General features: G+C 44.8%; 1 protein-coding gene across 1 annotated transcript in view; it reads left to right on the forward strand.

Moving 5' to 3' along the window:
* The window catches only part of XYLB (xylulokinase), a 136,535-nt gene that overhangs the window by 100,380 nt on the left and 18,165 nt on the right, over positions 1-17,990 (forward strand). The window contains exons 20-21 of the transcript XR_016467910.1: positions 262-406; positions 16,851-16,985. The gene's annotated coding sequence lies outside the window, so the exon portion shown is untranslated. The remainder of the gene's footprint in view (positions 1-261; positions 407-16,850; positions 16,986-17,990) is intronic.

A 17,990-nucleotide genomic window follows, 5' to 3' on the forward strand; every position in this document is an offset into this window, starting at 1 on the left:
GCTCGACCTGCCAATGTCTGCTGGTGCTTCCTGTTAGTGGAGCTGGAGTTGTAGATCAGCTTTGACCACTGCAGTGTTGCTACCTGCCTGGTGGGGTGAAAGGGATGCTTTGGAAGAGGCATCTCATTGTGAATGTGGTAGAGCCAGAATTTCTGCTTGTGGGTGGAAGAAGCCTACAACCTCATGAGATGTAATGAGAAACTGACCTTCATTAGTCTTTGTCCTCCCACTAAAAAGTTGCTCTGACGTTTTCTCACACAGGAGGCTCCTCAGCAATGTTGATTTTCCAATGGCAGCCACTCTAAGAAATTCCTGTTCCCACCTTCCTCAAGCCACGGCTTTCTGCTCCTGGATGTCAGCCCTGTTCTTTGAGCTGGGCACACCTGAACCTGCTGTATTTCAGAAGGTGAGAGAGATGGCAGCACGTCAGCAACTAGAATCACAGAATCTTTAAGGTTGGAACTAAGATCACCAAGTCCAACCACCAACCCATCCCCACCATGCCCACTAACCATGTCCCTCAGTGCCACATCTCCACGCTTCTTGAATACCTCCAGGGACAGTAACTCCACCACCTCCCTGTGCCAGTGCATTGCCACTCTTTCAGAGAATAAGTTTTTCCTAATATCCAACCTGTTGCTTTCCTCTTGGGTCCTCAAATGTTGGAGGCAGGGATCAGCTATATGTCGTTGCTCTTGAGGTCCATCAAAACCTTTTCAGAAGGAAAAGCTCTGGCAGTTGTGATCACGAACAGCAAGCAGAAAAGTTTGAAAGGTTAAGTACAGTGTAAGTTATATAAATGCGTTAAGTTGCCTGAAGAGGTTGTGGAGTTTGCTCCTTGGAGATTTCCAGAGATGTGGGTTTGCCTGGACATGGGTCTGGGCACCTTGCTCTGAATGACCCTGTTGGAGCAGAGGTTAGAGAGATGGACCCAGAGCTGACTTCTGATCTCAACCATTCTGTACGTACAGAAATGGAGAGTTAGTGACTGGCTGAGTGCCGGGATGCACCTGCCTGGCCACTTCCCCTGTCCCCATATTCTTCCCCATGTGATCACGATAGGAGGGATCCCCTGGCTTCAGCCTGTTGTGGTTCATGCATGGGTTGAGAGAGCTTTGAAGGCAGAAGCAGGATGTCAGGAATTCCTCTGATTTCTGAGAGCAAAGGGCTCTCATCATTCCCGTAGGAACAGAACTCTGTCACGATGGGGCACCCCACTTTTCTGCAGTGCTCACTTCCTACAGAAAGATTTTACTTTGAAATGAAACACCTTTCCTGTGCCTTTTCAGCATGGGTAGCTAGCATGAACATGAAAGCAGCCATGGGCTGGGTGCTGGGGCTGTATAGGGGCCCCTCTGCCTCTGCAAGGGCTCTTTGTGTGACCGCTTTGTTTGGCACTGCCTTTTCAGACAGGCATTTTTCAACCCTCAGCATTGTTCAGCTTCTACAGCAGAGTCAAATGTTAATCGGTGTGTTGTAGTAAAATGTTTTATGGGACAATTTAGCTTGAGCTGTACCCTCTCCCTTTCCATTGTTTTTTTCTCAAGAAGCACAAGAGGCTGTGTGATGCTGTTTGCCAGGTGTGAGCTCTTCTGACCGCTCAGCATCCTTTCAAGCAGGGAATGCATTTAGAGTGCTAAAGTTGGAACTGGTGTTTCTCCTGTCTGTGGCATGTGGATGATCCTGTTTGCATTTGTTGGCTTTGGGTGGCAATCATTGCACCCCACACATATACCCAAGTGTGACACCCATCCCCAAGGACAAGGGCCATGCTCAGGGATCTTGTCCAAAGGGGATCATGTTTTTTGCCCATCTCCTCAAGAAACCCATCCCATGTCCAACCTTCCTTGTCACAAGTGGCACAGTGTTGAACGCGATTCCCTTTGAAAATAAATTTCTGCATCACAAAGATGAAACTGTTCTGTTTGTTTTGGACAAGTGTGTTCTGAGAAGACTAACTCACGTCAGAGGTAAGGATGCTGCTCGTACCTCAGCTGATCTCAACAGCCATCTGAAAACCCCACCAGAGGTATAAAGACACAGCTGCAAACCAAGATGTTATTTGGACACTCTTCTCTTTGGGAAAATTCCATAAAATTAAATAGTGATAGGAGCAGGAGAATACTTGAAGTATTGAATATGCTGCTATGTTTTTTTTTTCCCCATACACTGTAGAATTTTGTGCAGATCAAGATCATTTATATGAATGTCTTTAACACTTTATTTTATATTCCATTTTGTTAGCAGGATCTGAAACAGAAGACATAAGTGGCCATTACAATATGTACAGCATCCTCCTAAGGATTTTGTCTCTGAGATCCACAAAAGAAGTGTGTTCTTCATCAGCTAAGGCTGTCCCTTTTTAGTATTTCCATTCTCTCCTAATCCCTCCCATTGTTGGAGATCTTCATCCAGCTGCAAAGATAATCCTTCCACTTGGAGTCCTAGGCTCCAAAATTCACCCTCTGCACAGAATTTCCCAGTCTTGATTTAATGTTTTGGATTTTGCTCAAATAAGAGGCATGGCAGTGTTGAAACAAGAATATACAAATGCATCTTGTCTTGTGTTGGTACTGTGGAAGCATTTCAAATCATGAAATTCTGCAGGAAAAAGGGCTGGATGGGAAATTTCCATGCATGCTGGAAATAGGCATAGTAAAAAGCTGGGCTGTTTTCTACTCTGATTCTCAAAGGACCTGGATCTGTTCAGGGATTTCTCTTCTTTTTTTTTTTCCTCCTCATTTCCCAAATGTTTAGTTTTTCTGCTTTCTTCTTTTGGCCTTCACCTGTTTGATCTTGTGGGAACAGTCATTAAAGACTGAGGAGGCCCATCAGTGAATAATTGTTAGCACCCTGTAATTAGTTGAACTAATCAGAGGTGGTTAATTGTGATGGGAAAATAAGTGTAGAAGGACCACCACTGTGGTTTGCAGGCTGGGGATGAAGCTGCTGAGGTGACTGCTGGCAGACAGTGAATGACAGATACTTGAACTTGGGTTCTCTTCCAAGAAATTAGGTGACTCTTGGTTTTGTAGCCCTATATCTAGGCACCTCCAATCCCTGAGCCACAGTTAAGCTGTGTTAATTCCAGGTTTTGTTACCTCACCATGACTTACTCCTTTTTCCAACTTGGATTGCGATGTGCCTTAGATAGAAAAGCTTTGTTGCTGTCTTCTCTTGCCTCTTGTTTATAGAAGAAGGTGTGATCTGGAATGAGGGATTTGACTACTCTGGAACTTGAGGGGAATCTCTACAACCTTCTGCCCTCTGGGTTGCTCTGGTTTACCAAAATATACTGTTTGGGGTGTATTTTGTGATCCTGACTCAAGTGAGATAAGAAAGTTTTGACGTGTCTTTTCAGCTGTGAGATATTCAGTCAAAACTCCTACATCAAGCAGTGATTGGGGTTACACACCTAAGAGGCAAGGGTAGATCATACACAGAGCCTAGCTGGGAAAACACCAAAATGCCATTGTTTTTTTCTTTCTCTTCCTTTACATCTTACAGAGTGTTCCTGTCGTCCTGCCATTTTGGAAGAACCACATCCCTGCCTTCTTTTGCAGAGCTCACCTATTTGTGCTTCCTTGGGTACATGCCTTAAGTTGAAATGATCGTTGTGTTTTGCTTTCCTCATATTCTGACCAAACCTCTAGACTATGGCTTGGATGAGCCACTTGTGCCAGCTTTTATTGTTTGTTGACAAGAGTCCTGATTTGCCTTTCCTTTTCATAACTGATGGATGTGAATGATATGCCCTTTTTATTTTCTCTTAAGGAAGGATCATCACTTGGATGAGAGCTCCTGTGTTGTTCTGTTCAGAGCTTGTGTAGAAATTTATGGAAGGATGGTAGGAAGTTTGTGGAAACTATGTTGGGTGGTGGAATTTTTGGCCAGGGAGAAATATCCCTACTTAAAATACCTGAAGTGGGGATGAGTTGAGTGGCCACCTCAGAAAAGAGAAACTGAAGTTGCATCACTACTGTAGATTGAGGTGCTTACAGTTTGATGGATGTTGTAGATCAACTGTTCTTCTCCTCTTGCACCTTTCTCACATCATATGAGTATCTCAATAATCATTGAGCAGGGAGAAGGTAGAAAAGAGCTTTCATTCTTTTCCCTCCTCTCCTTCCTTGTTCTTTCTCCCCACTGAATGTCTGCAAGACCATGAGGTTACAGCTTTGCAAAACCAGCTTTTGAAATGTCCTGAACTTATAACCATTTCCTACCCAGCCCCACCCCTCCTGGGAGGGCTTGAGCTGCCGCAGGGGGTTTGCAGGACGTGGGTACCTCTGTGTATCCAAGCCTGCTTCTCACAAAGAAACATTTCTTTTCCTCTGACACTGTTTTTATGTCACAGTGATCATTTTTCATTTTAAAAGACTGTCAATGCATTCCCTCCAACTATCAGCTTGCCACTCCTTTCATGTGATGTATTGGGGACCCTTTGGGGACTTCTGTGAATACCAGAGATTACCTTCAAAGAAACTATGTTTTTCCTGTTTTACCTGCTGGCTCTCATCACTTGTTCTTCAACCTAAAAAAACCCCTAACCCCATGAGAAGGAAACCAGACAGTGTTACACCATCAGGATAAGATGCTAACCGTACCTTGTGCTGCCAAGCCTGCAAAGCACGAATTCAATCCCAATTTAAAGTTGTTTTTAAACACTTAGGCTGCCTGCTCAGCTCACAGAAAATCTCGTTTGTCTGGTTTACACGTCTCATGGTATTTGTTCCACTTTATCTTGCAGTGTCCTCTTGTCTGTCTGCTCTTGGCAAGAGAAGCTGCCGCTTCATAAGCATTAGAGATGGGCTTCTCACACTGTAGACTTATAAATAATAATAAAAACCAATAACTGTTCATACTGTAAATGCAAGTTAAGAAACAGCTGTATCTGGAAGAAGTATTCATATTTTATGAGAATCTCTGTGCAGCCATCGAGGCATACACATAGCTGTGCTGAACAGGTGAACAAATAGAAATTTAAGCTACAAATACTGCTTCCTAAACAGGAGTAGAGGCCCACTTGTTTTTCCAAAATCGTTCTGGTTTTGAACATAGAGAGAGGCATGGAGCTCAGAAGAGTGCATGCGGGAATGCAGGTGTGTCTTCAGGCTGGATATCAGGGAAAGGTTCTTCACCATGAGGGCAGTGGACATGAAGAGTGTCCCCAGGGCAGCAGGCAGAGCCCTGAGCTGTTGGAGTTCAAGAAACATTTGGACAGCTTTCTCAGATATATGATCTGATTTTTTGAGTGGTCCTCTGTGGAACCAGGAGTTGAACACAGTGATCCTTATGCGCTGCTTCAAACTCAGGATATTCTGTGATTATGTTCTTCTCAATGAATCTTAACAGAGTTATTTTCCTCATAAACGTGGTGTTATACACAATCAAAAGACGTTAAAAGCGTGTCATATTAATGACCTGCTTCATATTCAAGTTTCATTCTGGAATTCCGTTCTCAGCCATTAATTTGAGTAACATTTTATTCACACTTGTTAACCGTCAGGAGACTCTCTAACACAGCAGAAGTGGATATTCATTGATTTCCCTTTGATAATGAATTGATACAACACTAAAAACCATTGTCAGCCTTCCTGTACCTGTTGCAGTACCTGAAAAGAGTGTGTCATGTAGGCCAGACACTTCATATCTGACAAGGATTCCTTGGGGGAATTCTTGTGTTTGATTTCAGTGGAATAAATGAGCCCTGAAGAGAGCCAGTAAAAGTATGAGACCATGAGAGCATGCTAATGTATCTGCCTAAGTGTTTCCAAAACCTCCCCAGAATGCTGCCTATGGTCCAGGACTCTCCTCCAGTTAGCAGCTGAAGCCTTCAAAGATTCAGGAGTGTTACCACAGGGGAAAAAATAGTAGGGGAGCAAACAGCATAGCCAACGCTCTAATCCTAAATCTGATCGATTGACCAGCTTGTCTCCTTCTCTCTGTCAACCGAAATCATGTCAAACTGCATTAGATCTTCACAATAAGAGCAGCCATCACCTATCACATGAACAGGCTGCCCAGAGAGCTGTGGGTGCCCCATCCCTAGAGGTACTCAAGGCCAGGTTGGATGGGTCCCTGGGCAGCCTGAGCTGCTGGGGGGCAGCTCTGCCCATGACAGGGGGTTGGAACTGGATGGTCTTTGAGGTTCCCTCCAACCTAATCCATTCTATGATTTTATGTATGAAAAGCAAACAGCAGCTGAGTATGCATCTGTGGAGGAAACTGTAAAGATTTTAATCCCTAAAGTCTATTGAGTGGCTTCTTGTTGTTGTTTTTTTTAACTCTGCTGGAAATCTTGATGGTTGGAACACACCCAGTTTGTTTTTAGAGCTCAAGGGAGTTGTCTGGATGTCAATGAAATTTGTAATGGCAACGGCACAGAGGAACCCAACAAAAACAGTGTTAAAGGAGGGATACTCAAGCATGAAGAATCATTTTGAATGACTTGTTTCTGCATCATCCAACCAGACCTGTTCCATGGGGAAGCTTCAAATTCTGGCTTTTCCTTTAAACTGCAAAATATAAAATCTGTGTCTATGGATGTGCACGCATGTGTATGTACTCTGGGGACTGAATCAGAAAACCTTGTGTGTGACCTGCTTTAGGGGAGTTGGTCTAGATGATCTCCAGAGATCCCTTCCAACCTCTACAATTCTGTGATTCTGTGGTTTGGTCCAAATGTTACCTGAAATGGACACAGAGAGTGATCCATATGATCCAACTCCTTGCAGCTCTGCTGTGGGGATGCTCTGCTGGGTGCTGGAACAAGGTGGGAGCACAGCATACGGCCCGTGTTCATGTCTGAAGCAAGAAAAATCGAGGCTGACTTTGCAGTGTAGGTCATCAAGCAGTGGCAATTTTAAAGGGCTGCAAGGTGATGGTCTGAGCCCCATCTCAGAGTGTGGATTCAGTCCTGTAAGGGTGGGAGAGCACTCTTACTGGAGCTTGTTGATCTTACTGGGAATCTCAGTGCGCTCAGTAGCTCCAAACTGAGTGACAGGTGCTCAGCACTTCTCTCGTAGCACGTGTTCCTTGGTGCTGCCATCAAGGCTTCTCATGTGCAGCAGCTCTACTTAGTGACATTACTAATTGGAGGGGAAAAATAGCATGAGGCTATAACACAATGTAAATGTCAGAATTTGGACATGGTGGACTTATTTCTGCACAGGGAAGAAGGTACTGGAGGGGCATCTGGAGAGACTTTGCATCTTACAGCCCCAAGTTGTGATCTGAAGTAATTCTAGGACAAAACCATGGCTCAGTTAATCATGTAAGACAGTTCTGAGAGTGGGGGTAGGGGATAGCCTGCTGCTCCTCGTATTGATCAGGAATTAATGTCTAACCTTTAAAAATGCAGTGTAGAAGCTGAGTGAGATTGTGAAACCCTACTTTGTGCTGTCTGCGATCAGTTACCTCCGGGGACCTGCAGAGTTCAGGCTGCTGATTACAGATGCATTTGGAAAAACCTGAATTTTCAATTTTTCACATGAATCTCATAAAGTGAAACTGAGTCCTGCTGGGATTTATGAAAACTGGCTTGCTCTCCACTACATGCAATACATCTCCTTTGCTAAGTTGGGAGAGTGCTCCGACAGGAGAGGCACCACAAGAATTATTCCACCCTCAGCAAGTTAATTGCTGCATCGTCAAGTAGTACCGTATCCATCCTGTCCCTTCTGCTTTCTCTCTCTTCTCCCCCCTGTTCCTCTCCAAGAGCTGACGTGTGATGTCTTTTATTTTTTTCTCCATCTTGCCATCTGTTTCGTGTTTGTGACTTGGGGAGGGTGGGTGTGTGGTAGTGGAGCTTGTGATGGAGTTTGCTGGTGGAGGCATTTCTTTCACTCAGTTAATTAGATTTGTGTTTTCCTTACTCCCAGTTCTAAGGGCCATGCAAATAAGACTAAATTATGCATTAGCTATATACCCCAGTGTTTTAGATGCTCCTGTTGTTGGGGGACACCGACTCTATCCCATATTCCTCCCTTTCATAGAATTCAATTATATTTAAACTATTAACAGGGAAAGTCTAAAAATTCTATTAAAATGTCAGTTTAATAAATCTTCCAAGGTTTAATCTTTCATTTCTGGACCGGGGGAAGGGGAGGATGAATTATGACAATTTTAAGTTTTCCCAGAGCAGCCCCTGCATGTTAAATTGTCTGTAACTCTCAGCATTACAGAACTTATCTCTATTTGTAAAACAATTTCAAGCAATGAGAGGTTGCCCAGGGTATTTGCTGGAATACTTCAGGTCTTGTTGTGAAACATGTGGTGGCTGGGGGAATTTGGACCCAGGCTTTTGGTTTAAGCCATTACAGGGAAACAAGAGAAACGGAGCAATTCACGTCCACTCTGGAGACCATCTCCAATCCCTCTGCTGGCTCTTCAAGATGAGGATATCTGGTTCTACACCTGTGATTGGCATTCAGCATTCATACTACACAGATCACTGTTGTCTTTCATTCTCTCTTCCTCCATATGCCACCTGAGGAGTACCAACGCATGTGGGACCCCATTGGGCTGAGCACTGTGGGAATGGCTCCTGTAAGGAATGCTCAGGTTGGATAACAGGGAAAGGCTCTGTGCCAGAAGGCATTGGGCATAGAATGGGCTACCCTGGGCACTGGGCACAGCCCTGAGCTGTGGGAACCCAAGGAAGGTTTGGACAACACTCCCAGTCATATGATCTGATTTTCAGGTGGTCCTGCATGGGACTGGACTCACTGATTGCTATGGGTCCCTTCTAACTCAATCATGGAATCATCATAGAATGGCCTGGGTTGAAAAGGACCACAATGATCATCTAGTTTCAACCCCTTTGCTATGTGCAGGGTCATCAATCACCAGACCAGGCTGCTCAGAGCCACATCCAGCCTGGCCTTGAATGCCTGCAGGGATGGGGCATCCACAGCCTCCTTGGGCAACCTGTTCCAGTGCGTCACCACCCTCTGTGTGAAGAATTTCCTCCTAATATCTAACCTAAACCTCCCCTGTCTCAGTTTAAAACCATTCCCCCTTGTCCTATCACTATCCACTCTTGTAAACAGCCGTTCCCCTTCCTCTTTATATGGTCCCTTCAAGGTTAACTTGGGTTATTCCATGACTCTTTACTTTCCACCTCTGTGTGCTGTACTTCAGCCCTGACTGAATGCCAAAACCGTGTCTCCTCTGTTTTCTTCAGCTCACTCTTGATTTGAAGCTGTTCCAGTGTTTAGCACACAGGAAGCTTTCTAGTAAGCTTTCTACTATCTCCTCTCAGCATTCCTGTGCTTGAAATCAGGACTCATATATAACCATATAAAGAGATGGCAATATTTCAGCCCAAATAAAGAAAATCTAGCTCTTGGCTTTGCATCTCTACATCTGTAGCACAGAGGATGCAAGCAAGGTGGGTGTTTGGAGATCCAGGACATGAACAGAGCATTGAGGATTGCCCTATGATGAGGTTGCTCCTTCCAGTTAAAGATTCAAGAGCAGAACAGCAACTTGTGTGGGTTAGGAAAAGGCCTTTAAATGTCATCTGGTTCAACTCCCCTGCTACAAAAATGGACACTCTTAGTTCCATCAGGTGCTCAGAGCTCCATCCAACCTGACCTGGAGTGTCTCTAGGGATGGAGCACCCACCACCTCTCTGGGCAACCTGTGCCAGTGTCTCAACTCCGTTAGTGTGAAGAATGTCCTCCTTATATCCAGTCTACATCTCCCTTCTTTTAGTTTGAAATCATTTCCCTATATCCTATCACAACAGACCACCTTGGATGAGAGTGGCTGTTGCAAAGAACTCTAAGAGGCAGGTCTGACCTATGGAAACAGGTTGTGATTTGTGCTGGCTCTGCAGGCATTGCTCATGCACTGGGAGCAGATCCAGGAGTGGGAGCTAACCTACTGAATGTGGGCTCTTCCAAGAATACACACTGAGAAGCAAAATATGTCCATCTGTGGCATGGACAGAGGCTGGAGTCAATGCATTTGAGGATATTACATAGGTTTCCCCAACAGCTATGTGGCAATTGGGGAGCAATTCTTTGTGGGGAGCCTTGCATTGCTCCCCAAAATGGAAGAGCCTGGCACAGCACACAGAAATTCCAACTCCTCATCGTGATTCCTTCTTGCAACCACATTTTCAACTTCTCTCTGATGTTTAAGCCCAAAAGATGGAATTGCCCCAGGAATGGAGAAAGTCAGTGACCAGCAAGAAGGGTCTACAAGTTCTCGGTACCTTCTGGAGAGAAAGAGGAGAAAAACAATTGGTCAGCCTGATTGCAGAGATTAGCTGATGTCAGGCTGTAGGGAGAGCGTGTGGGGTGCAGTGCTTTGTTTGGGTGAATAAACCATGCATGTTCATGGAATATTAATTAATAATAAATGAACACGCATGAATTATTCATGCTCACAAAAGCAAATTTGCCCTGAAGGCATAACACAAGACAGGTTTTAAGATTTTTTTTTTTCCCCTTTTTTTCAATCTGGGGGACAGATTTGTATAGGGCATAACTGATTGGTGGTAATTTGCATCCAAACACAGTGTGACTGCCACAGCCGCGGCTCAGCCACTGTATCTCAGCACACTGCACAGGCGCTCCCACTCCCACTAATGCTATTTTAGTCATTCATTTGTCTTCCAAGTTGCATAGAGGGACCTACTTGCTCAGAATCCCATTTGACTCCAGCAGGCCAAAAGCGCTCCCCTGGGGTAGTGCTGCTGCTGTTGCAACAGGGATGGATTTGTCCCCTCACGTTCGTTCTGCTGACAGATTTGTTCCACCAGCGTGTAGTGCAGATGTCTCATGCATGATGCAGGATGTCAGGTAAGATTTGAAGCAGCGAGCCGACATAGGAAATGCTGCTTCTGTGTTTTAACTCGAAATTATGCTAAAGATGCCAGAAAAACCTTTTGCTGTGCTGGTGTTTGTTCTTCTTGTCAAGAAAACAAAACCTGTAAAATGAATTTTGATAAAATAATGTCTTTGTGTCTTGATGAAGAGCCACCATGCCATTAGAGGCTGCCCATGACTTGGGGAATATCTTGACTCCACTTTGAGCTTGACTTCACCGACCAGAAATGGCTTTCTGCCCATAGAGAGCTGCATGTGGGACAGGTGTCACCCTGGGGCTGTCGTGTTGTTTGCTGGACTCTGTAATTGCTGACCTTGCAGGGACCAGTGGTGTAATGGGCTGTAGCAATGCACAGAAATATGAGCAAGTGTCTTGTCAAGTTCCTGGTTCTGCTTCTGGTATTTGAAGTGAAATGCAAAGACATTCAGGTCATCAAAGATTCTTGGGCTGCCATCATAACATCATAGAATGGCTTGGGCTGGGAGGGACCTCAAGGATCATCAAATTCCAACAGCCCTGCCACAGGTAGAGCCACCAACCTCCAGATCTGGTACTACACCAGGCTGCCCAGGGCTCCATCCAACCTGACCTTGAGCACCTGCAGGAATGGGGCACCCACAGCTTCTCTAAGCAGCATTGCAAGTGCCTCACCACCTTCTCACTGAAAAATGTCCCCTGACATCTCACCCAAGTCTCCCCTCTTTTAGTTTAAAACCATTCTTCCTTGTCCTATCACTGTCTACCTGTGTAAAATGTTGATTTTCTTCCTGCCTATTAGCTCCCTTTACTTATTGGAAGGCCACAATGAGCTCTTCCCTTTATCATCCGGGCTTTTGCTATCCACCTATCCACCTGTCCCCCACCTATCCACATCACCATATTAGTGCCTATCAAGATACTCATACTGTGCCTTTCCTTAAAGATGTGGGCAAAATGTGGAAGCTGGACCTTGCTTCATGCAGATGGTGGATGCACTGCAGCTCTCTCTGGGTGATAAAACCTGTCCCTAACATTCTTCCCAGCTGTCTGGGTGGTGCATGTTTGTGACATGGTGGCTGAAGTCCTTATTTTGGGTGACCTGCTGGGGAAAGGGCTGCTGACAGCTCCAAAATTGGGTCAGGACCTGTGGAAGAGGAGAATGGTTTGAAGATTTGCTGGGTGCCTCCAGGGGGCTGGCAGGGCAGGAGAAATATGGCCTTTGTCAGCCTCCTGGACATCATTTCATGGGAAAACTTAAAGGAATGTTAAAAATAGAGGTGAGGTCTCCAGACACAGCTCAGGTCTGCTATGAATCTGGCCTCAAACCATTAAAATGATCTTAAACTCCTTTTTATTTCTTTCCCTATTTTTTCCCCCAGAAGCTTGCACTGACTTCCTCAGCTAATAAAGATTGGGGCCATAAACTCTGCTGCGTTTTTCCCAGCAAGGCCGTTTCTTTTGCTAAGATTCTTCCTCCTGTCTTCAAGTTCCTGTTACTACAGTTATAGTTTCTACATTTGCAGCAATCCTTCGCTGCTGAGCTGCTGCAGTTTGATCCCTGCTTTTTATCCTGATTCCATAACAAACATGTTGTAAAGCCTCTGCTGCTGGCCTGCAGACGGTTTTTCCAGGAAAAGTGTTTCATGTATTACAACTTAAAACACGGGTGGATTTATTAGGATTTAATGTATTGGGAGCTAAGCCTTTGGTCTCCCTTTTCATATGGTGGTGGAGGCAGACAGATGGGAGCGATTTGAGTAATTTATATGTTAAGAAGTAATAATCTTTGCAGCCATTTTATCTGCCCAAATGCTTTTACCTTTGATCTTTCTGTTTTCGAGAAACACCTTGTGTTTTTTTTTCCACACTTCTTCTCCTGCCAAAGACAAACATCTCTGAAGACTCCTTTCAGCGTTTCCCTCAGCTGAAGAGAAGTGACGTCTGATTGTCACTGCCCCATCCAAATGCCTCCACAATTAGCTGCAAAACTTTTTGGTATTTAAGGGCAGAACAGCCAAGGGAAAAATGCTCTCTAGACCTTGAAAAGTGCATTGTCCTCTCGCAATGGAAATCTGTAGCCCTAGGTCTCGTGGTATTTAGAAGTCAGTAGATTTACTAATTAACGTTGCTCACTCAATTAAAAAGCCCTTGATCTGAGCCCATCAATAGATTTTTGGTATCTATAAAAATCTTTGCCTTGTGTCTGAAGATTTAGCGATTTCTTTCTTTACTTTCAGACCAAGGCTCAGTGGGATGAGACACGGGTCAACAAAATGAGCTTTGGTCTCCACTGGGCTGGCTGCGGAGGCTGTCCTGGGCTGCAGCTGGGAAGGGGCTTAACTGCAATAATTTACTAGGCTGGGTAATTACTGGATTAAGGGTGAGTGTTGTAGCACTGGGGGATGGCACTGACTGAAGATAAGGTTTTGTTAGAAGAAGGCAGTAGGGCCAGAGGAAGAGTGGCAAAATCATTCATGATGCCTCTTTTTGAAAGGTCCCACAGCTTGAGGAATGAGGCAGATGCCAGCTAAGTTTTACTTTATTCTATTTGGGCTATATCCAAGGAAGCTAGGAAGAGAAATATTTTTATTTCACCTTGTAACAGGGTAAAGACTATCAGTACTACACTGCCTCTCTTTCACCTCTTGCTATAAATACGTGCTTGTGAGAAGGCTCTTCACAGCCCACTTTGTTTGTGTGTTAATTGTTTTCTCTGTCTGGCACTTTTCATCTGTTGAGTCTGTTGTTGTTGTTTTCCAGTGGCAAATTCAAGCTGAGCATCACATGAACTAGTCTTCCTGAGTTTTTTATGGGAAATTCAAATAAAGTTTTCTCCACAAGAAAAACCTCTGAAGTGACAGGGGTCACTGATAAAGACATTTTATCCTAAGAACATGAGCACAGCATGATGCACAGATCTCTTGAGTTGACAGAAGCCCAGCTCTTTGTACCATTCAGGGACTTATTTCAGGGACTTCCTTAAGAAATTTAGGCCCATATAAGCTCTTCATTTAGAAATCTCTTTTCCTCTTGCAAGGTTCACTATCTTGCTGAAGTCATGAACCATAATAAAATCTCTGATCATGCTCCTTTTTTTAGAAATGCTTTCATCATCATTTGTCTTATTATACCACATTCCTTCATACTTTGCAGCACAGACATCCCTTATCAGCCTTGTGTGGGTAAAGTCTCTAAGTTTTGGATGCTGTAGATGGCAGTGATAGTAAAGTGTGGGTGATGGGTAGGCTTGTGAAGTGTGCAACCCCTAAATCCTGCCAGGAGAAACAGTGGATGCCCCATCACTGGAGGTGTTAGGAAACATTTCTTCTCAGAAAGATGCACTGGCACAGCTGCCCAGAGAGGTGGTGGAATCACCATCCCTGGAGGTGTTCAGGAACTGTGGAGATGTGGCACTGAGGAACAGTTTAGTGGGCATGGTGGGGAGTGGTTGACAGTTGGACTTGGTGATCTTTGTGGACTTTTCCATCCTTAATGATCCTGTGGTTCTTTGATTCACATGCTGGGTGCATGCAGGCTGATGCAAGCACATTGCAACCACACACCCACCATGCAGACACAGCAACTGTACTCATGAAGGTATGCTGTGCCAGTGCTTCCCATGCATCTCTACACCCTTCAGAACTCACTGAGAGGAAATTATTCACATGGTGTTATCACAGAATCATGGAATCATTAAGATTGGAAAACACTACTAAGATCATCGAGTCCAACCACCAAGCCATCACCCTCATGCCCACTACACCCCTGTGCCCATCATTTCTTCTGAAGTCCTTGCCCATAGCAAGGAGTTTGGAGCTAGATGACCTTTGAGGTTCCTTACAACTCAAGCCATTCTGTGATTCTATGATTTACCAAGCAGTGTCACTGCAGAGCTTACCTGCCATGTACATGCAACTGCCCAAGTTGAGGTGGGAAGGAGATAAAGGTGAAATCCAGCAGGAGCAGAGTGTCTGGAAGGAAAGGCAAAGATCTGAAATCTCAGTTCTAAAACTGAAGTGAAAGGGTAGGCGAGGTGTGAGCAGCCCATGCCTCCACAACACGTCTCCCACCTGGTTTCCCCCTCAGTGGCTGAGCTCTGAAAACCTCTTGGGGAAACCATCAGCCCTGGGAGGCTGCGTGGGTTTAAAGTTGAGAAATGCAGTTCAGAGATGATTCTCTTTTGCTTGCCATGCAGTTGTCTGTTTTTTCTAAGCTTCTCAATTGGAGCGGATGTGACTCGTCTCATCAAATTGGCGTCCGCAGAGTAGATGCTGATTTCAGCAGCAGTCACCCAGGGCTCCCGAACGGACTGCAGGGATTGAGCCAAGGCAGCTGAAGGAGTCCAGGGCATGATTCATCTCTGCTTTCACTCCACGTCTAAAATAGGTCTGGAAAGTTGAGCTCAGAAAGTGCCCATTTTTCTCTGCTGGCTGTGAAAGATGCTGACGATGGTCAGCTCGGCTGTAGTCCCCGTTGTGGACATCCATGTCATCAGATGGATCCTATCCAAATGGCTCCTGGATGAGTTTTTGTGCAGTGCTCAGCACATGGGGCATGTCCTTGGTTGCTGCAGATGTTACTTTAGTATAAATAATACCACCAACATGTTCGAGGACACGCAGTGTACTTCTCTCATTATTCCACCTCCATGTACATAAACTTACGTCTACCACAGGTTGATACATATTTGTTAATATAAGAAGACTAAGGGTAGGGGGGCCGGGTGGGTGAGCGTGCAATGCTTGGTGTGAATAGGGTGAGATAGGCTGATATCATCAGACAGCATTTCTGCATCCTGATTGATTGAGGTGCTCTATTTCCACATTAACTTGCAATAAAGTGCTCTCTCATGCCGATACGCATTCATCATGTGCAATTGTGGAGACTGTTTATAACTTAATTTACTCCGAGGTAATGATGATTATATCTAAATATTTATGGAGAGGTCAGTGCAAGTAAATTTCTCAGTAATTCTGTTTTGCTTTTCTTTTCTTTCTCTTTTCTTCAGCCAGCCAAATTATCTCAATGCTCCCTACAGACCTTCTGCTAATTCCTTTGTTTGCAGTGACAGTTAGTGGAGAAAGAAGGCTGATTAACTGCAGGCTGCCTCTGTGCTGAGCCAGCCAAGAGTCTAACCAGAGGTGTATGGCTCGTCTCTCCCTTTTATTTTAATTTTGAACTGCAGGAATGTTATGGGCCAGAGCTGTCTATTAGAATATATCTAAATCATGCATGTGTTTGTGTGTGTTAGCAGCACAAGCTTCACACCAGTGCTTTCACAATTGATCCTCTCTGCAGATGTGAAAGCGGGTGGCACTACGATGGGAGAACTGGTTGTTCTTCATCTGCCAATGATTTTTTCAGTTCAGACCATAACTGATCATCTTTAAGGTGGATTATATGAGGAAAAACACCTTAGAGTGCCAGTTGATTTTGGAGTCTGGGCATTTCCCCATTTCTTCTATTTGCTCTTTGTGCTTTTTATCTCGTAAGACACACAGCACCACAGAGGTCCTATCGCTGCTGATGGGATTTAGCCCCGTGGGGCTGTGCTCTGTAGGCATCTCACAGCCTCTCTGCAGACAGGAGGGCTGGATGAGCTGGAATTCCTCTCCCAGAAATTCCTGGAGGCAGCATGGAAGATGGACCACTGTGTTATCACAGAGAGAATAGGAATTCCATGATATTGATATGAAAGAGCTGAGAGGATGTTTCAATTTGATAACTTACAAGAAACGTCAGTTGAGCACCATGCTTCTTGGCTCTTCCCACCCCAAACACAGAGCTCCAATACGTCACCACCTTCTTTTCCTTCTCCTCTATTGGCCATGTTCATTGTCTTCGTGTAGTTCTGAGTGCTGTGCTTGGTGCAGAGCTGGTTGCCATTCGTATGCTCCCACCCATCAGTGCTCCATATGACGTTGAAGACCTCTCCTCATCATACCTTAACTGCTGCTTGACTTTGACTTTGACTAGTTTGTGTCCTTCACACATGCTCCACATTTTCTTTTGCTTTTCCCTTTTCTCAGTTGTCTTTTCCCTGGAGGAGCAGTAGAAGCCCAGCCACCATGCATTCCCTGCACTACACCATGCCAGAGGGATACCAAAACTCAGTGACTGGAGCCAAACGATTGTTCCATGTGTCTGTGCATCAGTGATTTGGGGTGAGTATACATTTTTAGGTGCTCCTTAAAACACTGGATTGTCCAGCTTCAGCTGCCTGGGTTCAGGTGGAAAATGGACCGGTGCCATCCCTGCAGCTCAGCCTTCATGGTGCTGAGGAAGGCAATTGTACAAATCCACTGTAAGCCTGAATCAAATGCTGCAAAAGGGAAAAGATATTGAAGTATATTGAACCACAGAGGAAAAAAGTCTAAGTGCAATCTGCTCCATTAAAAATTTCATAGGCCGTTACTTTTACAATGCAATTAGCTTTGCAATTTCGATGCTATTGGAAGACCAGCACAGTGGATAATCAGGAGCAGAAATGCCTGTGAAGGTACATTTGCAGAAAAACCTTTAGGTTTTAGCTATCTTTCACATGGTATGTTCCTGACTGCACTCGCATGTCGATGACTGTTGTTCAGGTTGGATATTAAGGAAAACTTATTCTCCAGAAGAGTGGTGATGCAGTGGCACAGCTGCTCATGGAGATGGTGGTCACCGTCCCCTGGAGGTGCTCCAGAACTGTGGAGATGTGGCACTGAGGGATGTGGTCAGTGGGCATGATGGGGTGGGTTGATGATTGGACTTGGTGATCTGAGTAGGCTTTTCCATCCTTAATGTTTCTATGATTCTCTTGTTCTTTCCTCCTTCACTCATGTCCATTTCTGCAGTTTTAGCAAGCAATCTCTAGCCCCATGCAGCTGCTCAGGGTCTGCCAGCAGTGGGGGCTTTGTCAGCAGTTTCCCACATCTGATGCCATAGCTTTGGAGGAGTTAATGCTGACATGTAAAGCAGTGAGAGGGCTTTTCATGTGAATTCTGATGAAAAGAAAAGGATCCCAAGAGCCACATAAACATCTTTCCGTGGCTGAATGCTTCATACACAGTTTATGTTTTATTTTTAATTCAAAGAACACAGTGATTTTTTAAATTTATTTTGCTTACTGCAAGACTTAGGGAAAAGTTCCCATTTCTTCAGGGTAGGGCCTAACTCTGGTCCTTCTT

The sequence above is a fragment of the Phasianus colchicus genome, chromosome 6 (genome assembly GCF_987193195.1).
Source record: "Phasianus colchicus chromosome 6, bPhaCol1.hap1.1, whole genome shotgun sequence".
NCBI classification, from domain to species: domain Eukaryota; kingdom Metazoa; phylum Chordata; class Aves; order Galliformes; family Phasianidae; genus Phasianus; species Phasianus colchicus.